Source organism: Callithrix jacchus, chromosome 17 (genome assembly GCF_049354715.1).
Source record: "Callithrix jacchus isolate 240 chromosome 17, calJac240_pri, whole genome shotgun sequence".
Taxonomy (NCBI): Eukaryota; Metazoa; Chordata; class Mammalia; order Primates; family Cebidae; genus Callithrix; species Callithrix jacchus.
The window spans coordinates 29,771,161-29,793,952 of NC_133518.1; the positions used below are offsets into that span (position 1 = coordinate 29,771,161).

Consider the following 22,792-nt stretch of genomic DNA (forward strand, 5'->3'; position numbering starts at 1 on the left):
ATGGGATGGATACATGACCTGAGTCAGGTCAGTTCGAATCCTTTCCTACCATCTTATTTACAGACGGTAAAAGCAAAAAGGCCTCTCCAGCTGAGATGATTCAAACCCGGAGCTGACTCTAGTCATGCTCTTCCCCATCCCCAGCCTGTGCAGAAAGCTCATATGGAATAGGAGAGAATAGGATCAAAATACTGAGAAAAGCAGACAGAGGGAAATGGAGCAAAGGTGAAAGTGTGAGAGTGACAAAAATTCTTTGCTTGGCCAAACCTTAGTCATGCTTCTAGCCTTCTCCTGGGCCCATATGTACATTTTCTTGTAGAAAACTCAGTTTTAGTAAAGAGCTCTGCTAAATCAGTTTAGCAAGAACCCCCACCCTCCACATCTGATCACCCTCAATATCTGATCAGATCCCTCATCCTCCAGTATCCCCCAGGTCATGTCTGATCACCCTGGTCTTTATGCAGCAAGAATCCAGTTAGGTTGGTCTAGCCAGAGGCCCTGATATCCCTGATGTTTCCTCTCTGTGATTTTTCATCCAGCAACCCCATCTGCTCTTTGTCTATAAATTCCCAGTTGCCTATGCTGTATTCTCTCCTCCACTGCATGAGTCCCTATTGCCTATTTCGATGGTCCTGAATAAAGCCTTCCTTGCCATGTTTTTACACTGAATAATTTTTTCTTTAACAAGAGAAATGTTGATTCTGAATTGCTGGACTCCCATCATTTCTGAAGTCCTTATCCTTCCCACTATCTTAAAGTGGGAGTCAATACATCAGCTTTTTACTCACGCTGGTTTGATAAGGGATTTTGTTATTTGTACCTAAAAGCCTTGACCAATTCATAGAGTAGGGCCATAAAGACAGGTACTACTCTCTACTTCAGGAGTACTATCTATATTCCAGCTAAGGCTTACCACCTAGAGCAGTGCCTGGTACATGGCAAGTACTAAAGAAATACATGTTGAAAGAGGAATGCCTCCTCCTTGATAAGCTCTTTTGGTCAATGGTTTTCTTAACTTGGTGCATTAAAATAGGGAATATTTATCTCCTTTACTCTCTTGCTCATGGATATAACTCAAGATGGTTGCTGTTTAAATTTGAACACCTTAAATAAAGGGCTCTTTTTGCAACTAGAAGCACAATTTTTGCACAGCTAGAAAAATCTTTTTCCAGCACAGAAATTCCTAATGCGGTTTTCCAAGAAACTCCCTACGATATGCAGCACAGTGGGGTCACCACAAGGTACATCAATCATTTTACTGTGTATCAGGCACCTCTTACAGGATTTTCTGTGATCCTTGTGTCAGTGCACGTTCTGTTTCAAGGCAGAGATGATATGTAAAAATCTGGCAGCTATTTAGAAGGGAGGCTGGGCAGTGGTGTGCCAGTATAATTAATGAGAGTCATCACTCAGGAAATGAGGAGGGTGGGGGTTGGGAAGGATGCCTTTCACCATTCAATGGCATTTAAGAAAAATCGATGCTTTGTTAGCATTTTTAATGCTGGGAGAATGTTAAGTCAAAGGATCACAGCAAAGGATTTTCTGTAACTACTGTACAGATGGATGTCCCTGTGCTTGAAGAAGCAGGGCTGATTCAATCCCAGACTTTTCAGCCAGGCAGATTTCAACCTTGAATTGAGCTACCAGCAGGAGTTCTTTATACTTGGAAAAGTGGTAAATCCTTACTAAAAGATCATAGCTTGTATGACCAAGAGACCATCCAGAAAAGGTACTTTACTACCATGTAGGATGTTTGTCTTACCTGCCCAAAGAAGTTTTAACTTAAATCTCATTTTCTCCAGTTCCCCTTTAACCAGTAAAAAAGGAGGGTATTATTTGTTTTGTTTTTCTATTTATTCTTTGGTAACCATGGAAGAGTTTGTGTAACCTAGAGAGGCTGCTTGTTACCCACTGTCTAATCCCTTTGTTATTATTTCATACTCTGATGGTCACAAGCAGGGAAAAATAGTTCTGTCCTGCTTCTAAAAACGCAGCAATGTAACAACATTTTCTTGTTTTTAGTGATTTTCTCCAATTAATTAGTTTAGTAATTTTTCTCTGATAAATAATGTTAAAAATAGTTGGAGAAAAAAGCTACATTAAAAGATTATGGATGTATAAATGTCCTAAACATTTAAGAACATACATAATTATGATTCATACCGACTTCAGAATTATTACCTTTGGGAAGGGGTGGGGGTAAGAAAAGCCAGGAATTGGGGTTTAGCTGTATATTTAATGCTTTATTTAAAAAAGAGGGGTTGGGAGAGCAGGAGTATTACATGATATATGTCCTGGTTTTGGTAGGTTTGCAATATCACACAATTAAAAAATGTAGAAGTTTACAAAATTATGAGAGTTGATTAAAAATATCAAAATAAAGAATGTATAGCAAAGAAGTGCTCTTGTTAGGAACTTTGCATCTGAGTTTATTTCAACATGTGCATCTGCGTTTTTTCAGACTCAAGAAAGACAAACCGGAGGTTGAGGGGTGAACTGCTATTGAGGGATTATCTCGGTGTTTTTTTTTTTTTGGCTTTCCTATTCACCATGGAGATTACCAGCAAAACAAATCTCCAACAAGCATGTTTACAAAATAAAAAGGAGTTTGGAGGCAAAGGGTTAATTACTTAATTTCTTATAAATTGAGGTTTGTGTATGGGCATGTAAAAAAACAAAAAAAAACAAGGAAATTTGGGGAGATTTCTTTCAATAGAGGCAAAGGACCTTACTGATATTTTTTTCCCAAATTGATTTCTTCCTGGTACCATTGGAAGAAAGAAATTCAAGTGGCTATTCTGGTAGCTTTTTTCTTTTTTCTGAGCGTCTAGGATTGTTTTCAGGATAAAATTTCTTCTTGCCCATGGTGCTTTGCTGTGACATTGTAATTGCCTCTGTTGAATTGAATAATACAAATGGGTTGTTTCTATGGTATTGGCTAAGTGGGATGAAAAGGTGAAACCCTAGATCTTGGGCTGAGAGGTCACAGTGCTACCACCCTCCACACTTAACTGTCTGTCAAAGCCTACTGGCAGCCAAGGCCCGGCGCTCCAATCTCAGGCACTCATTTTGTAACTTACTCGTTTGTAACTTCCTGGGCAAATTCACGCATGAAAAAAGAGAATGACTTTAGTTTATGTTGTCACTAAGCCCAGAAAATCCCTGCCAACCACATGCTGCCAGCTTTCCTAGTACATTCTTATTGGAGGATTATTTTAAATTGAAAGGTGAGTGAAGAGCTGCATCCCTATTCCTTCCCAGCCAGGCTTTGAACTAACAAAAGGGCAGGTTGAATGAAGGCTGATAAATGTAAATCCTGGAATCCCGCAGCCAGATCACACCGCGGCCATCTAGGCTAGCGGCGGTTCCAGCATTTGCCCCAAACTGGTCACTCATCCTGTCAGTGCGTTCAGCAGATTTCATCGTTTCATCAACACTTGAGTGCCTGCTCTGTGCAGGCTTTCCTCTGCCACCGCCGTCTTCTTACTCCCGGCAGGTTGCCCGCTGGAGCCAACCAGCCACTAAACCGATCTAATCGACTGAGTGGCCTGTTAATGGCAAAGAGTACCATTTCCAAATGAAGAGATTGGGGGTAAATAAAAGCAAAGTGTTACCATCTACAGTCCCTCAATTTTAACTGCACGTCACTCAAAGCAGATTTCTTTAATTTGCAGCGTCGATAGATGCTATGCTCTTAGAATGGTTAAAACAAAATAAAACAAAAAGGAGGTAAGACGGGCGTTTCAGAACACTTTTCACTTTGGTGCAAGTTGCACGCAGTTCCCTTTCCTTGCGCCCGTCACCTCCAACTTCGTTTCCCCAACCCCTTTACCCTCCCACCACCGAGGCCCTCCGGCTACAGCCCCAAACTGAGTATCAAGGGGTTACTCTGGGTTTGGAGACTTTGGAAACTTCCCCCCATGTGGGAGGGAAAGGACTTCATTCCCAGTGCTTCTGGCCCTTGCCAAGCGGGGAACCCCGCAGAGGGGTGTAAGCCAAGGGTTCCAGGTGCAGCCTTGGGTTCCGTACACCTATCCCGCCCTGGCCATCGGAGGCAGCGGGCGCTCCAGTCCGCTCTTCGGAACTCCAGTTCCTTATTTCCTCGGAAGCTGCGGGGCCGAGAGGGAGGGGCTCCTGTGTGAGCGTGAGGATTTGAATGAGAAAGCAGGTTGTGGCGGCGGCGCCCGGCTCCTCCTCCCGGTTCGTCTCCAGGCTTCTGCTGGGTAGCGGGGAGAAGTGCTCTTTTAGGGGGGCTTTTCTAGCCCTCGGTGGGGGTTTGGAGTTGGAGTCACAGGGGCCAATAACTCATCACTCCAGCACTTCGGAGGTGGTTCCCCGTGCCACGGACTCCGAGGAGTCCTTCTACTGAACACTCAAAGCTGAGGAGGTGAGTGCTTTCGGGGGAAGGAGGCGGCGCGGGAGAGGAGGGGGTGTGCAGGAAAAAGAGGACTGGCACGCCAGTCCCACGAGAGAGTGAGCAGGTGGCCCGAGTTCTTCTCTCGCCAGCCACGGCCGCGACACGCCTCTTTAGGACTGTGTGAGTGCCGTGCGCGGAACTGGCCCCGGCTGCTCTTAGGGGTCCCATAATTCAGGAGGTTGTGTGTGTGTGGGGTGTCCGCGAAAGAATGTAACTCTCGGGTCCCTTGCGGTGGTGGTGGGTGGCGTTTCGCCCCGTGGAAGGGTGAAGCATCGCTGTGGGATGCCTCACCCCACACGGGGTCCCGGGACCCTCCGACCGCCAGACGCCGCCAGCAGAGCTGGTCCGCTTTTCCCAGCAAGGGGAGTGCGGCGTCCGTTACACTGCGGCGTCTCACAGCTTTTCTCACAGCTTTTCCTGAGCCCGGTGACCCTCTCAGAGAAGACTCGGTGTGCTCAGCGCGAGGAGGATATACTCCATTGCACTTTCCTGGGATGGACGAGGAGCAACTGAGCGGCGCCGGGTGGTGGAGGCAAACCCCTGGTCTCCCGGCGGTGCGCTCTGCGCCTGCGCGGCGTTTCCTTGGCGACTGAGCTGCGGGTCCCAGACGCCACCCCGCGCGCCCCAAAGCCTAGTTCCCTGCTGAGCATCAGCGGCGCCCTCTCCCCTCCTTCCTGAGGCTTTTTCTGTTTGTTTCCGTCTGGGAATCAATTTGTGATCACATTTTGACGTTGGGAGTTCAGCATTAAAGCAATAACCAACTAAATTAAAAAAAAAACTTTCCCCTTCCCTTGTTACCATTTTGATCACAGACAGAAGAAAATCTTGAGCGATTGCTTATTGGGACAGCAATGAAATCCCCCTCTCCTCTATTCCGCAAAAGTGGAGACGAATAAAACATTTACTTCCTGGTAAGGAGTTAAAAAATTCAGTCAAGTGATTGTTCTTGAGCGTTACAAGGACAAATTTGTGCCTCCTAACCCAGGTGAAGACCAGGGCTTGTACCCAGCAGCACCCATGTCCTGTTTATTGGCATGTTTATGACAAGGAGATGTGCTGCAAAAGGGACCAGAGTATAATGCCATTGAAAAGAAACAAAGGCTTTCCCAGAAGCGGCGGTTTTTTCACTTGCCTGTGCATTTTGGTCACCTTTGGGGTTAAAATCTGCTAAGAATGCCTCAAGAAGCCTTAACAGAAGCCAGTTTTCTCAAGCTTACTGTTGGGAGTCATTTTCTCTTTCTTTCTTTCTTTTTTTTTTTTTTTTTGAGACGGAGTCTGGCTCTGTCGCCAAGCTGGATGCAATCTTGGCTCACTGCAACCTTCGCCTCCCGGGTTCTAGTAATTCTCCTGTCTCAGCCTCCCTAGTAGCTGGGATTACAGGCTCCCACCACCATGCCCAGGTATTTTTTGTATTTTTAGTAGAGATGGAGTTTTGCCATGTTGGCCAGGTTGGTTTCGAACTCCTGACCTTGGGTGGTCTACGTCAGCCTCCCAAAGTGCTGGAATTACAGGCGTGAGCCACCGCGCCCGGGGCCATGAGAGTCATTTTCATTTTCATAAAATTGTGAGTCTTGACAGCCCTATCCCCTCTTTTAAATTCCATTTGTTTACATACAGCCCAGCCAGTTTGGCGAAAGTACACATCTTAAAGGGTATGTAGAAGGAGTGGTAGCTTCTTACTTATTTTTCCTAAACTGCATCAATACTTGGCAGCATGATTGGTACCTAGTGCTATTAAACATTGATTAGAATTAACGTAACTGCTAATACAAATTTAAAATGGAGTTAATCTTCTTGGGATATAGTGTGGCATAAAATACCTCAGATGAAGTAATACGGGAGCACTGGCTTGCTGCATACCAGTTTCAAGCAATTTGTTTTCGAGAATAGCAAGTGTTTATTTGTGGTAGATGTTTTAAGATAATATCCTCCTGCCATCAGCAAATGAAATCAGCAAATGAAACCACTTTTCAAATGATTAGCAAATAATGTGCTGTTAAAGTTCTCTCCCATCTCGTTTGTCATAAATGCTTAGACATTCCATCTAGCTCAAATGTTTTAAAAAAGTCCAACTGAGTTTTTCCCCTTTTCTCGTGTTTAGAAAAACAGAAAAACTCTTAATTTTTAGGTTCAGATACTCTGTGACCCTAATTGGTGGCTTGTAACTGGCTCCAATTCTCTAATTCTCAGTGACATGTGTTTCTTCTGGTTCCAGGAGGTAAACTGCAGTTTTAACAGATCATGGGATAATGAGACTGGCAGTACCTGGGGAGGTGGGGGAGAGGCAACGGGAAGGAGACAAAGGGAGGGAAGTTTGGTGGGCAGAATGAGGATTTATAGTTGCACCAGATTCGTAATAAAATCTGTTTAAAGTCATTGCTTCAGTTTGATGCATTTTCCCACATCAACTTCAATTAAATTTATTTAAAAAAATCAGTCTTCCAGTTATAGGAATAGTATTATAAACACAGAATGTGATAAGAGTGCTTCTAGTTAGAGTGCCATAATGTAAAATACTGTGAAAATTCTTAAATGTTTTTTACTTAATTTATTCATTTAGTCAACAATTTTTTATTGAGAACTTATTATATAATAGGGAAGATCAATAAGTCCAGATTTCTGTCCTGAATGAACTAAGAGCTGTGAGTCCTGAAATAATTCTAATACCACTTCAGATGTTCAGGGTGAGGATACTTTAGTACCCTTAAGGGGATCAATTGATTTGGTGTTAATCACTCAGACTTGCAGATTCAGAAATAAATGCTGAAACTTTGAGTAATTTAGATAAGGCTTTATAGGATAGGAAGCATTATGTGCACCTATTTGCTTACATTTTTGTATTACAAACTCTACCCTAAAACTTGTAGTCTTGGCAAGTGTAGCACTGAGTTTAGAAGAAACAGAAACCCTGTAATTCTCAGGTTTCTTAGATGAAGATAAGGTGAGTGATTCAGTAATCCTTTGTTCTGGCTCTGTGTTTCATGACATAATGAACCTTCTGCAGCTCCCTTCTAAGAATGTTGGTCTGCATGCCTGAAGGATCATAACTATTTTTTCCCTGAGCAAAAAAAAAAAAGGAGGGGGTATAAAATTATGATAGAAAGATAAAAGGAATACAATATTTAAACAGTTTCACTTTTGAGATGGAATAATTTCTAGGCATTTTTAGTGAATTTAGACTCTTGAAATCCTTTACAGCCATGACAAAACCGTGGCATAATATTGACCAGGGTTGACAAACATTTTGTCTTGTCATTCCTAGGACGTAGATGGTTAGGGAGACTGTCGTCTTTCCTTTACCACCTCATGAGTCTAAAAACAATGATAAACACAGGGAAGCTTGCTGAAGAGCATCCTCCATTTGGTTATTGCTCTTTGTCTAGGAGAATCAGACTCAGCTGTGAATTGTGGATCAAGTGGTGCAGAACTCATTACTTTGAACAATGCCTCCTCCGCCTGGGAAGTGTGTTCTCTCTTCTCACTAGCAGGGGCTTATTCCAGGCTGGCTTTGGTCACAAGGAAAATCATTTAGACACAGTTCAGTGGACACTCACTTACATCTCTTTGACACCCGTGACCATTTTTGTTTAAGGAGAAATCCAGTACTGCTGTGGTAGGGTGTGCAAAATTAGAAGTGCATTTGAAGAAGCCTGTGAAGAAGTTTACACAGCTTTATTTTATTATCATCAAGGTCTCTGTCTTCTGTGCTTCATAATGGAAGAGGGTAGAATGAATGGATGCAGAAGGGACAACCAAGAGAACTTGGATAGCTAAGGTTAAAATGTTCTTACCAGCTATGTGTTTTGGTAGCTTATTCTCCTAGCAGCCTCTTTTCTCTGTGGCTGGTTCTTTTGCATTTAATTAGAGACTTACAAACTTGTCTAGCCTTACCCGGTCAATTGCCACTGGACATCAGAGGGATCTAGTTTAGTGCCAGCATAAGTGAGTTACTGATTAACTGATTCAAGGCACTAAGGGTTTCTCTTTCATTTGTCTTCACTTCCTTGTTGCTAGTCCACAAGAACAAAACATTTGAATTCAGCTTCCCACTTCCCTCTTCTCTCCCTCTTCAATTAAGTTGAAGAGGCTTCTGGACCTTAGATCTCCACGGAGTGCTAAGAAAACCTCTGCAAAATTATCCCTACTGGGGACTCAGAAGATTTATACAGGTTTTTCAGGGATCAGGATCCTGGATCAGAAATTCAGTGAGTTGATTTGCTGTAAAATCATACGCAATTTAGTTCTCTAGACATCTTTTTTATTTTTGCCAAATATCCCTTTTTTAACTTTGTGTGATAAAGGAGGTATTGAAAATTTATCTTTTAAAGTAGAGATTGCTTCATAGAACAGTAATGTGTTAATATAAGGGATTAGAGTTATGTAATGATTCTTTGATTTTTAAATTTCTATTTGAGCGGGGAAAAACACCTTTTCTTTTATGCATACATAATATCTCTTGGAAGGCAGGGCATGGTGGCTCATGCTTGTAATCCCAGCACTTTGGGAGGCTGAGGTGGGAGGATTGCTTGAGGCCAGGAGGTTGATGTTGCAGTGAGCTGTGATCCTGCCACGGCACTCCAGCCAGGGTGATAGATTGAGACCCTGTCTCAAAAAAGAAAAAAGAAAACAGTTTCCAGTAGGATACACAATAATTAAGAAGTTGATTACTAATGGACAGAAGTCAGTGGTAAACTACTCACTGTATACTCTTGTTCCTTTTGAATTTTGAAGCTTTCAACTTGATCAATAAAATGAAAGCAAAAAAAAAAAAAAAAAAGAAAGAAAGAGAATATGTGGGTTTCAATAATAAAGGAATAAGTAAATGACTGTCTTAGCTCCTAAATGGTAGGCATAGGAGACGGGGAAGCAATTTTAAAGAAAAGAAAAGCAATTAACTGTCTTTCTTCACAAGTCTCATTGCATTCTATAATTGTTAAAACTAGTGTTCTGTAAGACCTTCTGGATTTCGATAAGAGGGCGGGAGAGGTTTTTGCAATTTTTAATAGTTTTCTTCCCTCTAATAAAGCATCACTATTGGCGGCAGCCCAGCTCAGGGGACCAATGGGAATCAGACTCGTCTGACTCCTGGGCAGCTGAACCTATCTTATGCAGGCAGTTGTGTTTATGGAGTGAAGGCTGGAAACTTTCTTTTTCTTTTTCATTTTCTTTCTTTCTCCTTCCTTCCTTCCTTCCTTCCTTCCTTCCTTCCTTCCTTCCTTCCTTCCTTCCTTCCTTCCTTCCTTCCTTCCTTCCTTCCTTCCTTCCCTCCTTCCCTCCTTCCCTCTTTCTTTCTCTTTCTTTTTTTTCCCATTGCTTTTGTTCCCCAAAGAGAAATCATTGTAGTGTGATTATTCCTGAATTTTCCTGAGACTTGTCAGAATGTGAATGTCACAGGAATCTTTTCTTCTTAAATGGATAAAGAGAAAAGGCTTGTACACAAATGTTCTACTCTAAACCACAACTTTTCTTCTTTTTAAATAGATTGTGAATTGAAAGAATTTTTCTATTTACTGGGTAAATCATTAAAATACAGTCTTAGAAGGGAGAGAACATAAACTGTGTACTAACTTCTTTTTCTTTTGTCAAAAGAGAGAAATGTGAAATCTGTTATTTAGTGTCCAAGTTTCAGTCAAAAGCAAAAACCCAAATCAGGACCAGTTCCCAGCATATTTGTTAAAAAGGCCTCACTTCCAATCTGGTGAAGTAAATGAAAGGTATACATTTTCTCACAGAATTCTTCTCATGGTATACTAATTTCATTATTTGGGAAAGAATAACTGAATAGATTTTATATTCTCATGATTGCAAATTTTGAAAGATTACAAGGGCATTTAGGGAGAAATTCCCCCCACAGCTCTGTTCCTTAGCCATTCAGTTCTTCCTTCCACAGAAAACAGTGTTATTAGTTTCATGTGTATTTTTCCAGATGTAAAAAGTCTATATATACATATGCATATATATTTTTTTGATTTTTCTTCCATTTAAAAATCAAATGATACTGCACCATCTGCATCATTTTGCATTTTTTGGTAATATATTTTGTGTATCATGTATCAGCATATAGAACTTCCTTATTTTATTTATTTAAACAATTTATTTCCTTTAATTGACAAATAAAATTGCATACATGTTGAAATATGTCTACATGACAGAATGGCTAAATTGAGCTAATTTATGTATGTATTACCTCACATACTTTTTTTTTCTTTAAGAACACTGAAGATCTACCCTTGTCAATTTTTTTTTTTTTTTTTGAGATGGAGTCTCACTCTGTTGCTCAGACTGGAGTGCAGTGGTGCGATCTCAGCTTACTGCAACCTCCACCTCCCAGGTTCAAGCAATTCTGCCTCAGCCTCCCAAGTAGCTAGGACTACAGGCACACACCACCACACCCGGCTAATTTTTGTATTTTTAGTAAAGACAGGGTTTCACCATGTTGGCCAGGATGGTCTCCATCTCCTGACCTTGTGATCTGCCCACCTTAGCCTCCCAAAGTGCTGGGATTACAGGCATGAGTCACCATGCCTGGCCCCTTGTCAATTTTTAAAGAATATAATACATTGTTATTAATGATAGTCATCGCCTCATACAATAGACTATTGAACTTGTTTTCCCTATCTAACCAAAATTTTGTATCCTTTGACCAACATGTTCCCCACCCTGCTACCCAGTCACATCCCAGTCCCTGGTAACTACTATTCTACTCTTTCCTTTAATGAGTTCAGTTTTTTTAGATTTTACATATGAGATCATGTGGTATTTGTCTTTCTGTGTCCAATTTATTTTATTTAACATAATGTCATCCAGGTTCATCCATGTTACAAATGACAGAATTTCCTTCTTCTTTTTTTTTTTTTTGAGACAGAGTTTTACTTTTGTTGCCCAGGCTGGAGTACAATGGCACAGTCTCGGCTCACTGAAACCTCCATTTCCCGGGTTCAAGGGATTCTCCTGCTTCAGCTTCTGAGTAGTTGGGATTACAGGCATGTACCACCATGCCCAGCTAATTTTGTATTTTTTAGTAGAGATGGGATTTCTCCATGTTGATCAGGTTGGTCTCGAATTCCCGACCTCAGGTGATCCACCTGCCTTGGCCTCCCAAAGTGCTGGGATTATCAGAGTGAGCCACCGCGCTCAGCCTATACCACATTTTCTTTATCTCTTCATCTACTGATGGACACTTAGGTTGATTCCCTAACTTGGCTCTTCAGCTATTCTGAACAATGCTGTAGTGAACATGTGAGTGCATATAATTCTTTGACATACTGACATACTGATTTCATTTTCTTTGAATACATACCCTGTAGTGAAATTGCTTGATCATATAGTAGTTCTATTTTTATTTATTTATTTTTTTTGAGATGGAGTCTCACTCTGTTGCTTGGGCTGGAATGCAGTGGTGATCTTGGGTTATGGCAACCTCTGCCTCCCAGATTCAAGCGATTCTCCTGCCTCAGCCTCCTGAGTAGCTGGAATTACAGGTGCCACCACTATGTCCAGCTACTTTTTTGTATTTTCAGTTGAAATAGCGTTTCACTATGTTGGCCAGGCTGATCTTGAACTCGTGACATTGTGATTCACCTGCTTCGGCCTCCCAAAGTGCTGAGGTTACAGGTGTGAGCCGCTGTGCCCGGTTCTAGTTTTAATTTTTTAAAAATTTAATTTAATTTTATCTTGAGACAGGGTTTCACTCTGTTGCCCACTCTGTAGTACAATGGCACGATCATGGCTTACTGTAGTCTTGACCTCAGGGGCTCAATCAGTCCTCCCACCTCAGCCTCCTGAGTAGCTGGCACTATAGGCACACGCCACAATGACTGTTTATTTATTTGTATTTTTAATAGAGACAAGGTCTCACTATATTGCCTGGGCTTGTCTTGAACTCCTGGGCTCAAGTGATCCTCCCACCTTAGCCTCCCAAAGTGTTGGGATTACAAGCATGAAACATTGCACTTGGCCTATTTTTGATTTTTTGAAGAATCTCCATGCTGTTTTTCCTAATGGCTGTATTAATTTACATTCTCACCAATAGTGCCTAAGGATTTCTTTTTCTCCATATTTTTGCCAGCACTTACTTTTTGTCTTTTTGATAATAAACATTCTAACCGATATGAAATGATATCTCATTGTGATTTTAATTTTCACTTTCCTAATGCCTAGTGATGTTGAACATGTGTATAGGTATATATATATATATATATATATATATATATATATATATATATATACACACACACACACACACACACACACCTATTGACCATTTTTATGTTGTCTCTTAAGAATTATCTACCTAGGTCCTTTGCCCATTTTAAGATCAGGCTATTTGCTTTCTTGGTGTTGAGTTCTTTGAGTTCCTTATGCATTTTGAATATTAATCCCTTATCAGATGTGTGGTTTGCAAATATTTTATCCCATTGTGCAGGTTGTCTCTTTATTCATTATCTTTTTTAGTTTGACGTAATCTTATTTGTTTTTGTTTTTATTGTTTGTGCTTTTGGGGTCATATCCAAAAAAATTATTGCTCAGACCAATGTCATGGAGCTTTTCTCCTGTTTTCTTCTAGTAGTTTTACAGTTTCAGGTTTTACATTTAAGTCTTTAATCCATTTTGAGTTGATTTTTGTATGTGGTGAAGATAACGGTCTAATCTTATTCTTCTGCATCTGGATATCCAGTTTTCCCTAACCTATTTATTGAAGAGACTGTTTTTCTCCCATTGTCTGTTCATGGCACCTTTGCTGAAGATCAATTGACCGTAAGTGTGTAGGTTTAATTCTGGGCTGTCTATTTCTGGGCCATCTATGTGTCTGTTTTTATGCTGGAACCATGCTGTTCTGAATACTATGGCTTTGTGTGGTATATTTTGAAATCAGGTAGCATGATGCCTCTAGCTTTGTTCTATTTGTTCAAGATTGCTTTATCTATTCAGGATCTTTTGTGGTTCCATGTGCATTTTAGGGTGTTTTTTTTTTCCTATTTCTGTGAAAACTGTCATTGGAATTTTGATAGGAATTACATTGAATATGTAGATTTCTTTAGGTAAGATGGACATTTTAATAATATTAACTCTTCCAATTTATGAACACAGAATATCTTTCCATTTGTGTTGTCTTTAATTTATTTCATCAGTGTTTTGTGGTTTTCAGTATGCAAGTTTTTCACCTACTTGGTTGAATTTATTCCTAAGTATTTTTATTTTTTTGTAGCTATTGTTAATGGGATTGGTTTCTTGATCTTTTTTCTCCGGATAATTTGTTCATAGTGTTTAGAAACATAACTTTTTTTGAGATGGAGTCTCGCTCTGTTACCTAGGCTGGAGTGCAGTGGCACAGTTTTGGGTCACTGCAACCTCTGCCTCCTGAATTCAAGTGATTCTCCTGCTTCAGCCTCCTGAGTAGCTAACTCTACCATGCCCAGCTAACTTTTGTATTTTTAGTGGAGACAGGGTTTTATTACTTTGGCCAGGCTGGTCTCAAACTCTGAACCTCAGGAGATCTGCCTGCCTTGGCCTTCTCCCAAAGTGCTAGGATTATAGGCGTAAGCCACTGTGCTCAGCCATAACTGATTTTTTTTTAATGTTGTTTTTGTATCCTGCAACTTTACTGAATTCATTTATTAGTTCTAATAGTATCTGGCAGAGTGTTTAGGATTTTCTATATATAATATGTCATCCACAAACAGGGAAAATTTAACTTCTTCCTTTCTATTTGGGTACCCTTTATTTCTGTCTCTTGCCTGATTATTTTGGCTAGAACTTCTAGTACTATGTTGAATAGAAGTGATGAGCGTAGGCTTCCTTGTCTTGTTTCTAACCTTAAAGAAAAAGTGTTTAAATTTTTATCATTGTGTATAATATTAGCTGTGGATCTGTATATTTTCAAATAACCTGTCTTCAAATTCACAGATACTTTCTTCTTCTTGATCAGTTCTGCAGTTAACACTTAACATTTTTTAATTTGGCTCACTGTATTATTCAGCTGTAGAATTTGACTTTTAAAATAATTTTAATATTTTTATTAATTTCTTTATTTTGGTCATTTATTGTTTTCCTGATTTTTTTGAATTATCTCTCTGTATTTTTTTGAAGTTTGTTGAGGTTCCTATAAACAATTATAATGTATTCTTTGTCAGGCAGTTCATACATCTTTTTTTTTTTTTTAGAGTTTCTTACTCGTGTTTTATTTTGTTCAATTGGAGGTGTCATGTTTCCCTGATTTTTTTTTTTGAGACAGGGTCTCTCTTTGTCATCCAGGCTAGATAGCGTGCAGTGGCACGATCTTGGCTCACTGTAGCCTTAACCTCAAGTAATCAAGTGATCCTCCTACTCCAGCCCTCCACATTGCTGGGAATATTAAGCATGTGCTGCCACGCTTTGGTAATTTTGTATTTTATGTAGAGTTGGGGTTTTGTCATGTTGCCCAGGCTGGTCTCAAACACCTGTTTCATGCCTGCCTTGGCTTTCTAAAGTGCTAGGATTACAGAGATGAGCCATAGTGCCTGGCTACCCTGACTATTCTTGATGCTGTGGCTGTGGGTTGGTGCCTGTGCTTGTGAAGAAGCAGAGATTTATTCCAGTCTTTGCAGACTGACTTTGAGTGGGAGAGCCTTTTATCAGTCAGCCCTTACAGGGATTTTGAGCAGGTCATCTGGTGTGCTGTGTGGGTGGGCTTGTTGTTGGGGTTCGTGGGCAGGCTTGCTTGATGCCTGGGTCAGTAGGTGGGCAGACCTTGCATCTGAATCTTCAGGGTTGAGCCAGAGCTTGGATCCACTGGGGTGGACTTGTTAATTGGGTCCATGAGGGTGAGCCTGCTGCCTAGGTACATAAAGGTGGGCTTGGAGTTTGCTGTGGATGGGAACTGGACTTGAGCTTGGGTCCACAGAGGCAGACCTGGTACTGGGGTTGGCCTTGAGCCTGAGTCTGCAGGTGCTAGCCAGCTACTGTGATGAGTCTGGTACCTAGATCCACTGGGATGGGCCTGGAGCCTAAGTCCATGGGGACTGGCATGGCTTAGGGTTGGCCTAGAGCCTAAGTCTGCAGAGGCTGGCCTGGGACTGAAGCATATCCATATCCTGGTGCCACTGGGCTAGTCTGGAATCTGTGACCATTGAGGTAAATCTGGCAATGGAGCAAACCTGGAGAAAAAGTCCACCGGGCAGGTCTGTCCTGGAGAAAAAGTCCACCAGGCAGGTCTGGAGCCTAGGGCTGTGGGATCTGGCATGGTACCAGGATAGGCCTGGCGGCTCAGTCAGTGGTTACCAGTCTGGAGTCTGGAACCGTGCAGGCCTTCTTGGTTCTGGATTTTACTGGGCTGGGCCTGGCATTAGGGTCTGAGGCAATGTCCAGTATTCACTTCCGTCTTCTTCCCCCAAGCAGTGGGTATCTCTTCACACTATGCTGCCTGTGGTTAAAGCATGCATGACCTTGGTAATGTAAAACTGTCCTTCCTACCCTTTTCAATGTGGTTTCTTATTTCTGTGCTACACTTAGGTGCTATGATCTCATGATCTCTTACCTGGTTTCCTTAGCTATTGTGAAGTTATGTATTTTGCCATCTTGCTTTTCTTTGTTTATTTAATGGCTGCATATTTCCTACTGTATGGATATACTATAAATTAATCAGATTAATTAACAGGTTGCAGCTGGGCATGGTGGCACATGCCTGTAATCCCAGCACTTTAGGAGGCTGAGGTGAGTGGATCACTTGAGGTCAGGAGTTCGAGACCAGCCTGGCCAACATGGTGAAACCCTGTCTCTACTAAAAATACAAAAACAGTCAAGCATGGTGGCAGGCCCTGTAATCCTAGCTACTCGGGAGGCTGAGGCACGAGAATCACTTGAACCCAGGAGATGCAAGTTGTAGTGAGCCAAGATTGCCCCACTGTACTACAGCCTGGGTTACAGAGTGAGACTCTGTCTCAAAAAAGAAAAAAAAAAAACCTAATTATTTTGATGCTCTTTTGAGCATGAGAATTCTTGTGAACAAATCAGTTTTAATAGCTTATCTCCTTCTCTATTTTTTGAGGACCCTTTGAATTCCTGTCTTATGATTTCTGATATTCTTATATCTTCATATAATAGAGGCTCTGTATTGACCTGTTAGAGGATTGAGAACCTACCTCTGCTCCCTTTAGAGAAATAAAACTTTAATTCTTAAATTTACCACCATTAGGTTAAAATCTTTATAAAACTACAATTTTTATTATCACTATTCTTCTTCTAAAGAGAGGCCATTCTCAGGACTTATATTCTGAATAATTTATGTTTAAGCAGTCTCTTTTTTTTTTCTGAGATGGAGTCTTGCTGTGTCACCCAGGCTGGATGGAGTGCAGTGGCATGATCTCTTGCTCCCTGCAACCTCTGCCTCTCGGGCTCAAGTGATCCTCCCACTCCAGCCTCCTAAGTAGCTGGGATTACAAGTGTGTACCACCTTGCCTGGATAATATTTGAATTTTTAGTAGAGGAGACGGTTTCATCATGTTGCTTAGGTTGGTCTTGAACTCTTGGGCTCAAGCCATCACCCACCTTAACCTCCTGAAGAGTTGGAATTACAGGCACGAGTCACCATGCCTGGCCCAATTTCCTTATTATATCACATTATATTTAGATAGCATATTAATAATATTCTTTGGTAATTTCCTTTTAGAACCAGGAACAGAGATTTAAGCATCTACTGTTTCTCCCTACTAAAATGTCCTTCCCATGCAACCCTCCCATACTCTGCTCCCTCTTTTAAAGCTACTGATACTTTGACATCTGGGTATAACATCCCACTCTCCAGGAACTCTTTTCTGCATTTTTAGGCACAGATTCCCCACTTTCCCTGCTGTGTGGTTGAAAGGAGGAGAGACAATGTTTGGAGTTTGAATTGGCAGCACAAGGCAGATCTCTTGGAGCTACATTCCTTATTGCTGGGTAGAAGGGGTAGGGAGGGCAGGTAAAGATGAGAATTGGACACATTCTATGCTATAAGCTCCCTTCACTCACTGGTGGGTGGGGAAGAAGTCAGAAGAGAGAATAAGATGAATGGGGGAGACTGGGAGATCTACCCTTTGGGGGATGATGCCCTTTCTTGACTGAATTTTGAACATCCTTATGTGTGAAGGAATTGTGAGCAGACGTGTTCTGAAATCCATTTCTACTATTTAAAAAGTGTGGAAATCACTGGTTTAGAGACAATTAGCATAAGTCAAGGACTTTTTGATGTTAGACCTACATATAAGTTGATTAAATAAGAATCGTAAAATAAATGTGCTGTTTGCATGTCAAGAAACATCTTCAGATGCAATCAAATATGTTAATAGTGGGCTAGAGTTCCAGACTGATGGCCACTGAGAGTTGAATTACCAATCAAACATTCATCCCTTTAGACGTTTTTTTAATATGGTCTTAATTTCCAATCAGTACAGTGTGCCCACTTCTAAAATGAAGGGATATATATATATAAATGGACATATGCCCATGCTGATATGAGTATAGTGAGGTAGAAAGGACTGAAGGTTGGAAAATCTACTGGCTCTGTCAAACTGAACAAGGCTCTGTTTCATCTTTCTCTCTCCCCCTCTGTTTTATTCATTATTTGTTAGGAAGCAAAATTGCACAGATCTTAAGAAGGAATTTTTTTTTTCTTTGAGACACAGTCTTGCTCTTGTTGCCCAGGCTGCAGTGCAATGGTGCTCACCACAGCCTCTGCCTCTGAGATGCAAGTGATTCTTCTGCCTCAGCCTCCTGAGTGGTTGGGATTATAGGCATTTGCCACCGTGCCTGGCCAAGAAGGAAATCTTTAGAGTTAGATTTTTTGAGTTCAAATCCTAGTGCTGTCGCTTGATAGCTGTGGGACCTTAGGTAATTACTTAACCTTTCTGTGCTTCAGTTTCTTTATCAGTAAACTAGGGATAATAACCTAGCCCTTTGGATAGTTGAAAGGATTAAATAAAATAATACTCACAAAATGCTTACCATGATACTTGGACATAGGAAGTGTGAAAAAATATCAGCAGTTATTACAAGGTGGCAGGCCCTGAGTTAATATATTTTTGGGCTAGATCAGGTCCTGATTTGGCTGTCAAACTGCATGGACCTGTGGCTTTCAATGTGAATTATCAGGATTCAGCTCTCTTTCTAGCAACACCCTCCCCCACTGAAATCATTTAAAAATTCTGGACAAAATAGAAAAATCATTTTCTTAAATGCAACAAACCAGTAAGAAAGTAATGAATACTCATGGCCAAAGCTCAGTGAAGAGGGTCAGTTGAGCACGGAAGCTGGGTTTGCCTTAAGGACTTTTTTGCCAAACTGGGTTAACTTGAATTTCAATTTTCATTGCCAGAAGGCATAAGGGACTTGAGACAGGGCGAGACATCTGAGAAGGTGCCCTTTGGTTATAAAGTTGGGATTTCAAAAGGCTTCTCCTTCAATGTAAGTGTAAATAAGAAAAAACAAAAACAAAATCAACTTATTTTCTTTCCAATCTAAGCAGACTGTAAGGAAGATCACCTATTACTGGTGCTGAGCAGATGCCTGATTACTTGGTCTTGAGAATATGTGATTCCAAACCAGCTCTAATACAGGTATGCATCTGGAATTCACAATACCTATGCAGTCAGGAAAACCTCAAGATGAAGACTTGGTTTAAAGATTTCATACATTGCCAGGCACAGTGGCTCATGTCTGTGATCCCAACACTTTGGCCAAGGCGGATACATCACCTGAGGTCAGGAGTTTGAAACCAGCCTGGCCTACGTGGTGAAACTCTGTCTCTACTAAAAATACAAAAATTAGCTGGGCGTGGTGGTACATGCCTGTAATTTCAGCTATATGAGAGGCTGAGGCAGGAGAATCACTTGAGCCTGGGAGGTGGAGGTTGCAGTGAGCCGAAATTGCATCACTACACTACAGCCTGGACAACAGAGTGAGACTCCGTCTCAAAAAAAAAAAATGGATTTCATACATTGGAAGTGTTGCTGGTACTGAGCAGAACACAGTTGTTTTCCTTTTTGGTGAAATTTATTTTTTTATCTCAGACTACAGAGAATTTCTGCCAATGAAATTAAAAGGCAAATGAGCATCTCTGTAAAACCAAAAACAGAACAAAAAACCTCCCTAAACACAAGATATGAGCTGAAGATAAGAAACTATACCGACTAACCAAGCTCATTTAATTTTCATTTTTCCAACCTCATTTTAAAAAGAACCAAATACAACTTGAAAAAATAAAAATGTTGCCAGGTGTGGTGGCTCACGCCTGTAATCCCATCACTTTGGGAGGCTGAAGCAGGTGGATCACAAGATCAGGAGTTTGAGACCAGCCTGACCTGTTGGGAAAAGTGGCAAAGGAGAAAGGACTTACAGAGTGCCTACCTAAATTGGTTATGAGTAATACATAGACAAGGAACAACAAACTGCAGAAGGCCACAGGAGGCCTCTGAGGAGGAAGGCCTCTTCATGCCTCATGTTCCGGTGCAGGGTGACCTAGGCTCTGTTACTTTAAACCTTGTGCTCAAGGACATAAAACTCCTTCGTAGCACTGTGACATAGTCAGACTTGTAGGCTTCTTGTAAGGCCCAGGTTCCATCAGCTGTACATAGATAATAAGCTAAAGATAACCACATGTTCTTGTTTTGTGAAACTCCCAAACTGCCACTGTTATCAATCCTTAGGATGACACATCAGTTCCAGCTCACTGATTCACTTCTGGCTCACTGATTCACTCCACGATGGTGGCATCACTCCACCCCTACCCTGTAGATCAAAGTGATTGTAACCAATAAATAGTGTGGATGATCAGCGCTCCGGACCTTCATTGTCTCCTCCAAAGTAATGAGTGATGGCCCCTGGTCCCATTATCTCTCTTAATCTGTCTTTTTCTCATTCCTTTGTTGCCATCAAACGTGGGGTACCTACTGGTGATGTAGGGCTGGTTCCTTACACTGACCAACATGGTGAAACCCCGTCTCTACTAAAATTACAAAAATTAGCTGGGTGTGGTGATGCGCACCTGTAATCCCAGCTACTCAGAAGGCTGAGGCAGGAGAATCCCTTGAATCTGGTGGCAGAGGTTGCAGTGAGCCAAGATTGCGCCACTGCACTCCAGCCTGGGTGACAGAGTGAGACTCTGTCTCAAAAAGGTAATAATTAAAAATAAGTCAGTGAATGAATTTACGAATAGGTAAATCCAAGCTGCACAGAAAATTAGTCAAAAGAATCTGAAAGAAAAAAATAATTATAGTTACAGAACAAGTAGAAAGAAAATTGGAAAAAGCAACATTTAAAGAGATAATGGCTGAGAATTTTCAAGGATCAATAAAAAGCATCACTTGACATATTGGTGAAGTCATACGAATTCCAGTCAGAATAAGGAAAAAGAAATCTACACACAGACAAAATATAATTAAACTGTAGAACACAAAAGATAAAGAGAGGATCTTAAGCTTATCTTCAAAGACATGACAAATTATCTTGACAATGTAACAACAGAAGCTAGAAGACAGTAGAATATTATCTTTCATGTACTATGGGAAATTAACTGTCAGCCTAAGATTCTATTTTCATTAAAAAAAAATCTTTAAAAAACCAGGACACAATAAAGACCTTTCAGATTTACAAAAACCTAGGGAACTTGTTCCAGTAGATCCTCACTAAATGAGTACACTTCAGGTAGAAGAAAATAATTCCCAGATAAGGGATCTTAAAAACAAGAGATAGGCCAAGCGTGGTGGCTCACGCCTGTAATCCCAGCACTTTGAGAGGCTGAGGTGGGTGGATCACGAGGTCAAGAGATCGAGACTGTCCTGGCCAACATAGTGAAACCCCGTCTCTACTAAAAAATACAAAAATTAGCTGGGCATGGTGGTGTGCGCCTGTAGTCCCAGCTACTTGGGAGGCTGAGGCAAGAGAATTGCTTGCACCTGGGAGGCAGAGGTTGCAGTGAGTCAAGATGGTGCGATTGCACTCCAGCCTGATGCCTGGCGATAGAGCAAGACTGTCTAAAAAAAAAAAAAAAAGAAAAAAACAAACAAAAAAAAACAAAACAAAACAAGAAGTAATGGGCCAGATGAGTGGTGGCTCATGCCTCATGCCTGTAGTCTCAGCACTTTGGGAGGCTGAGGTGGGTGGATTGCCTGAGGTTAGGAGTTCAAGACCAGCCTGGCCAACATAGCGAAATCCCATCTCTACTAAAAATACAAAAAATTAGCTGGGCGTGGTGGCGGTGCCTTTAATCCCAGCTACTAGGGAGGCTGAGGCAGGAGAATTGCTTGAACCTGTGAGGCGGAGGTTGCAGTGAGATTGCATCATTGCACTCCAGCCTGGGTAACAAGAGTGAAACTCCGTCTCAAAAAAAAAAAAACAAAAGCCTAGAGGTGATGGATAAATTTCTGGAAATATACAATCCTCCTAGATTAAGTCAGGAAGAAGTACAGACTCTGAATAGACTAATAAAAAACAGCAAGATTGAAATGGTAGTAAAAAAAATTACAAACAAGACCGGGCGCAGTGGCTCACGCCTGTAATCCTAGCACTTTGGGAGGCCAAGGTGGGCAGATCACGAGGTCAACAGATCGAGACCATACTGGTCAACATGGTGAAACCCCGTCTCTACTAAAAATACAAAAAATTAGCTGGTCACGGTGGCGTGTGCCTGTAATCCCAGCTACTCAGGAGGCTGAGGCAGGAGAATTGCCTGAACCCAGGAGGCGGAGGTTGTGGTGAGCTGAGATGGCGCCATTGCCCTCCAGCCTGGGTAACAAGAGCAAAACTCCATCTCAAAAAAAAAAAAAAAAAAAATTACAAACAAGGTTGGGCCCAGTGGCTCATGCCTGTAATCCCAGCACTTTGGAAGGTGGAGGCAGGCAGATCACTAGGTCAGGAGTTGAAGACCAGCCTGACCAACATGGTGAAATCCTGTTTCTACTAAAAATACAAAAATTAGCTGGGCATGGTGGCACACACCTGTAAACCCAGCTACTCAGGAGGCTGAGGCAGGAGAGTCGCTTGAATCTGGGAGGTGGAGGTTGCAGTGAGCCAAGATCGTGCCGTTGCACTCCAGCCTGGACAATAGAGCAAAACTATGTTTCAAAAAAAACCAAACCAAAACCAAACAATAAAAAAAGTCCAGGACCAGATGGATTCATGGCTGCATTCTGCCAGACATTCAAAGAAGAATGGCACCAATGCTATTGACACTATTCCAAAAGATAAAGGGAATCCTTCCTAAATAATTCTGTGAAGCCAGTATCAACCTAATGCACAAACCAGGAAAAGACATACCAAAAGAAGAAAACTACAAACCAATATCTTTGATGAACATAGATGCAAAAATCCTCAACAAAATACTAGCTAACAAAATCCAACAACATATCAAAAAAATAATTCACC

The 22,792-nt window shown here is 41.3% G+C and overlaps 1 protein-coding gene across 9 annotated transcripts in view; it reads left to right on the top strand.

Annotated features, from left to right (window-relative positions):
* Positions 1–4,136: 4,136 nt before the first annotated feature.
* Positions 4,137–22,792, top strand: part of PLCH1 (phospholipase C eta 1) — a 243,397-nt gene continuing 224,741 nt past the window's right edge. For 6 of the 9 annotated variants that reach the window (XM_035278548.3, XM_035278549.3, XM_008983622.5 and 3 more), the window contains exon 1: positions 4,137–4,387. The gene's annotated coding sequence lies outside the window, so the exon portion shown is untranslated. Of the gene's footprint in view, positions 4,388–8,415; positions 8,623–18,896; positions 18,988–22,792 lie in introns of those variants that run through there. The other 3 variants (XM_002759468.7, XM_008983626.5, XM_054247153.2) reach the window with 2 other exon arrangements.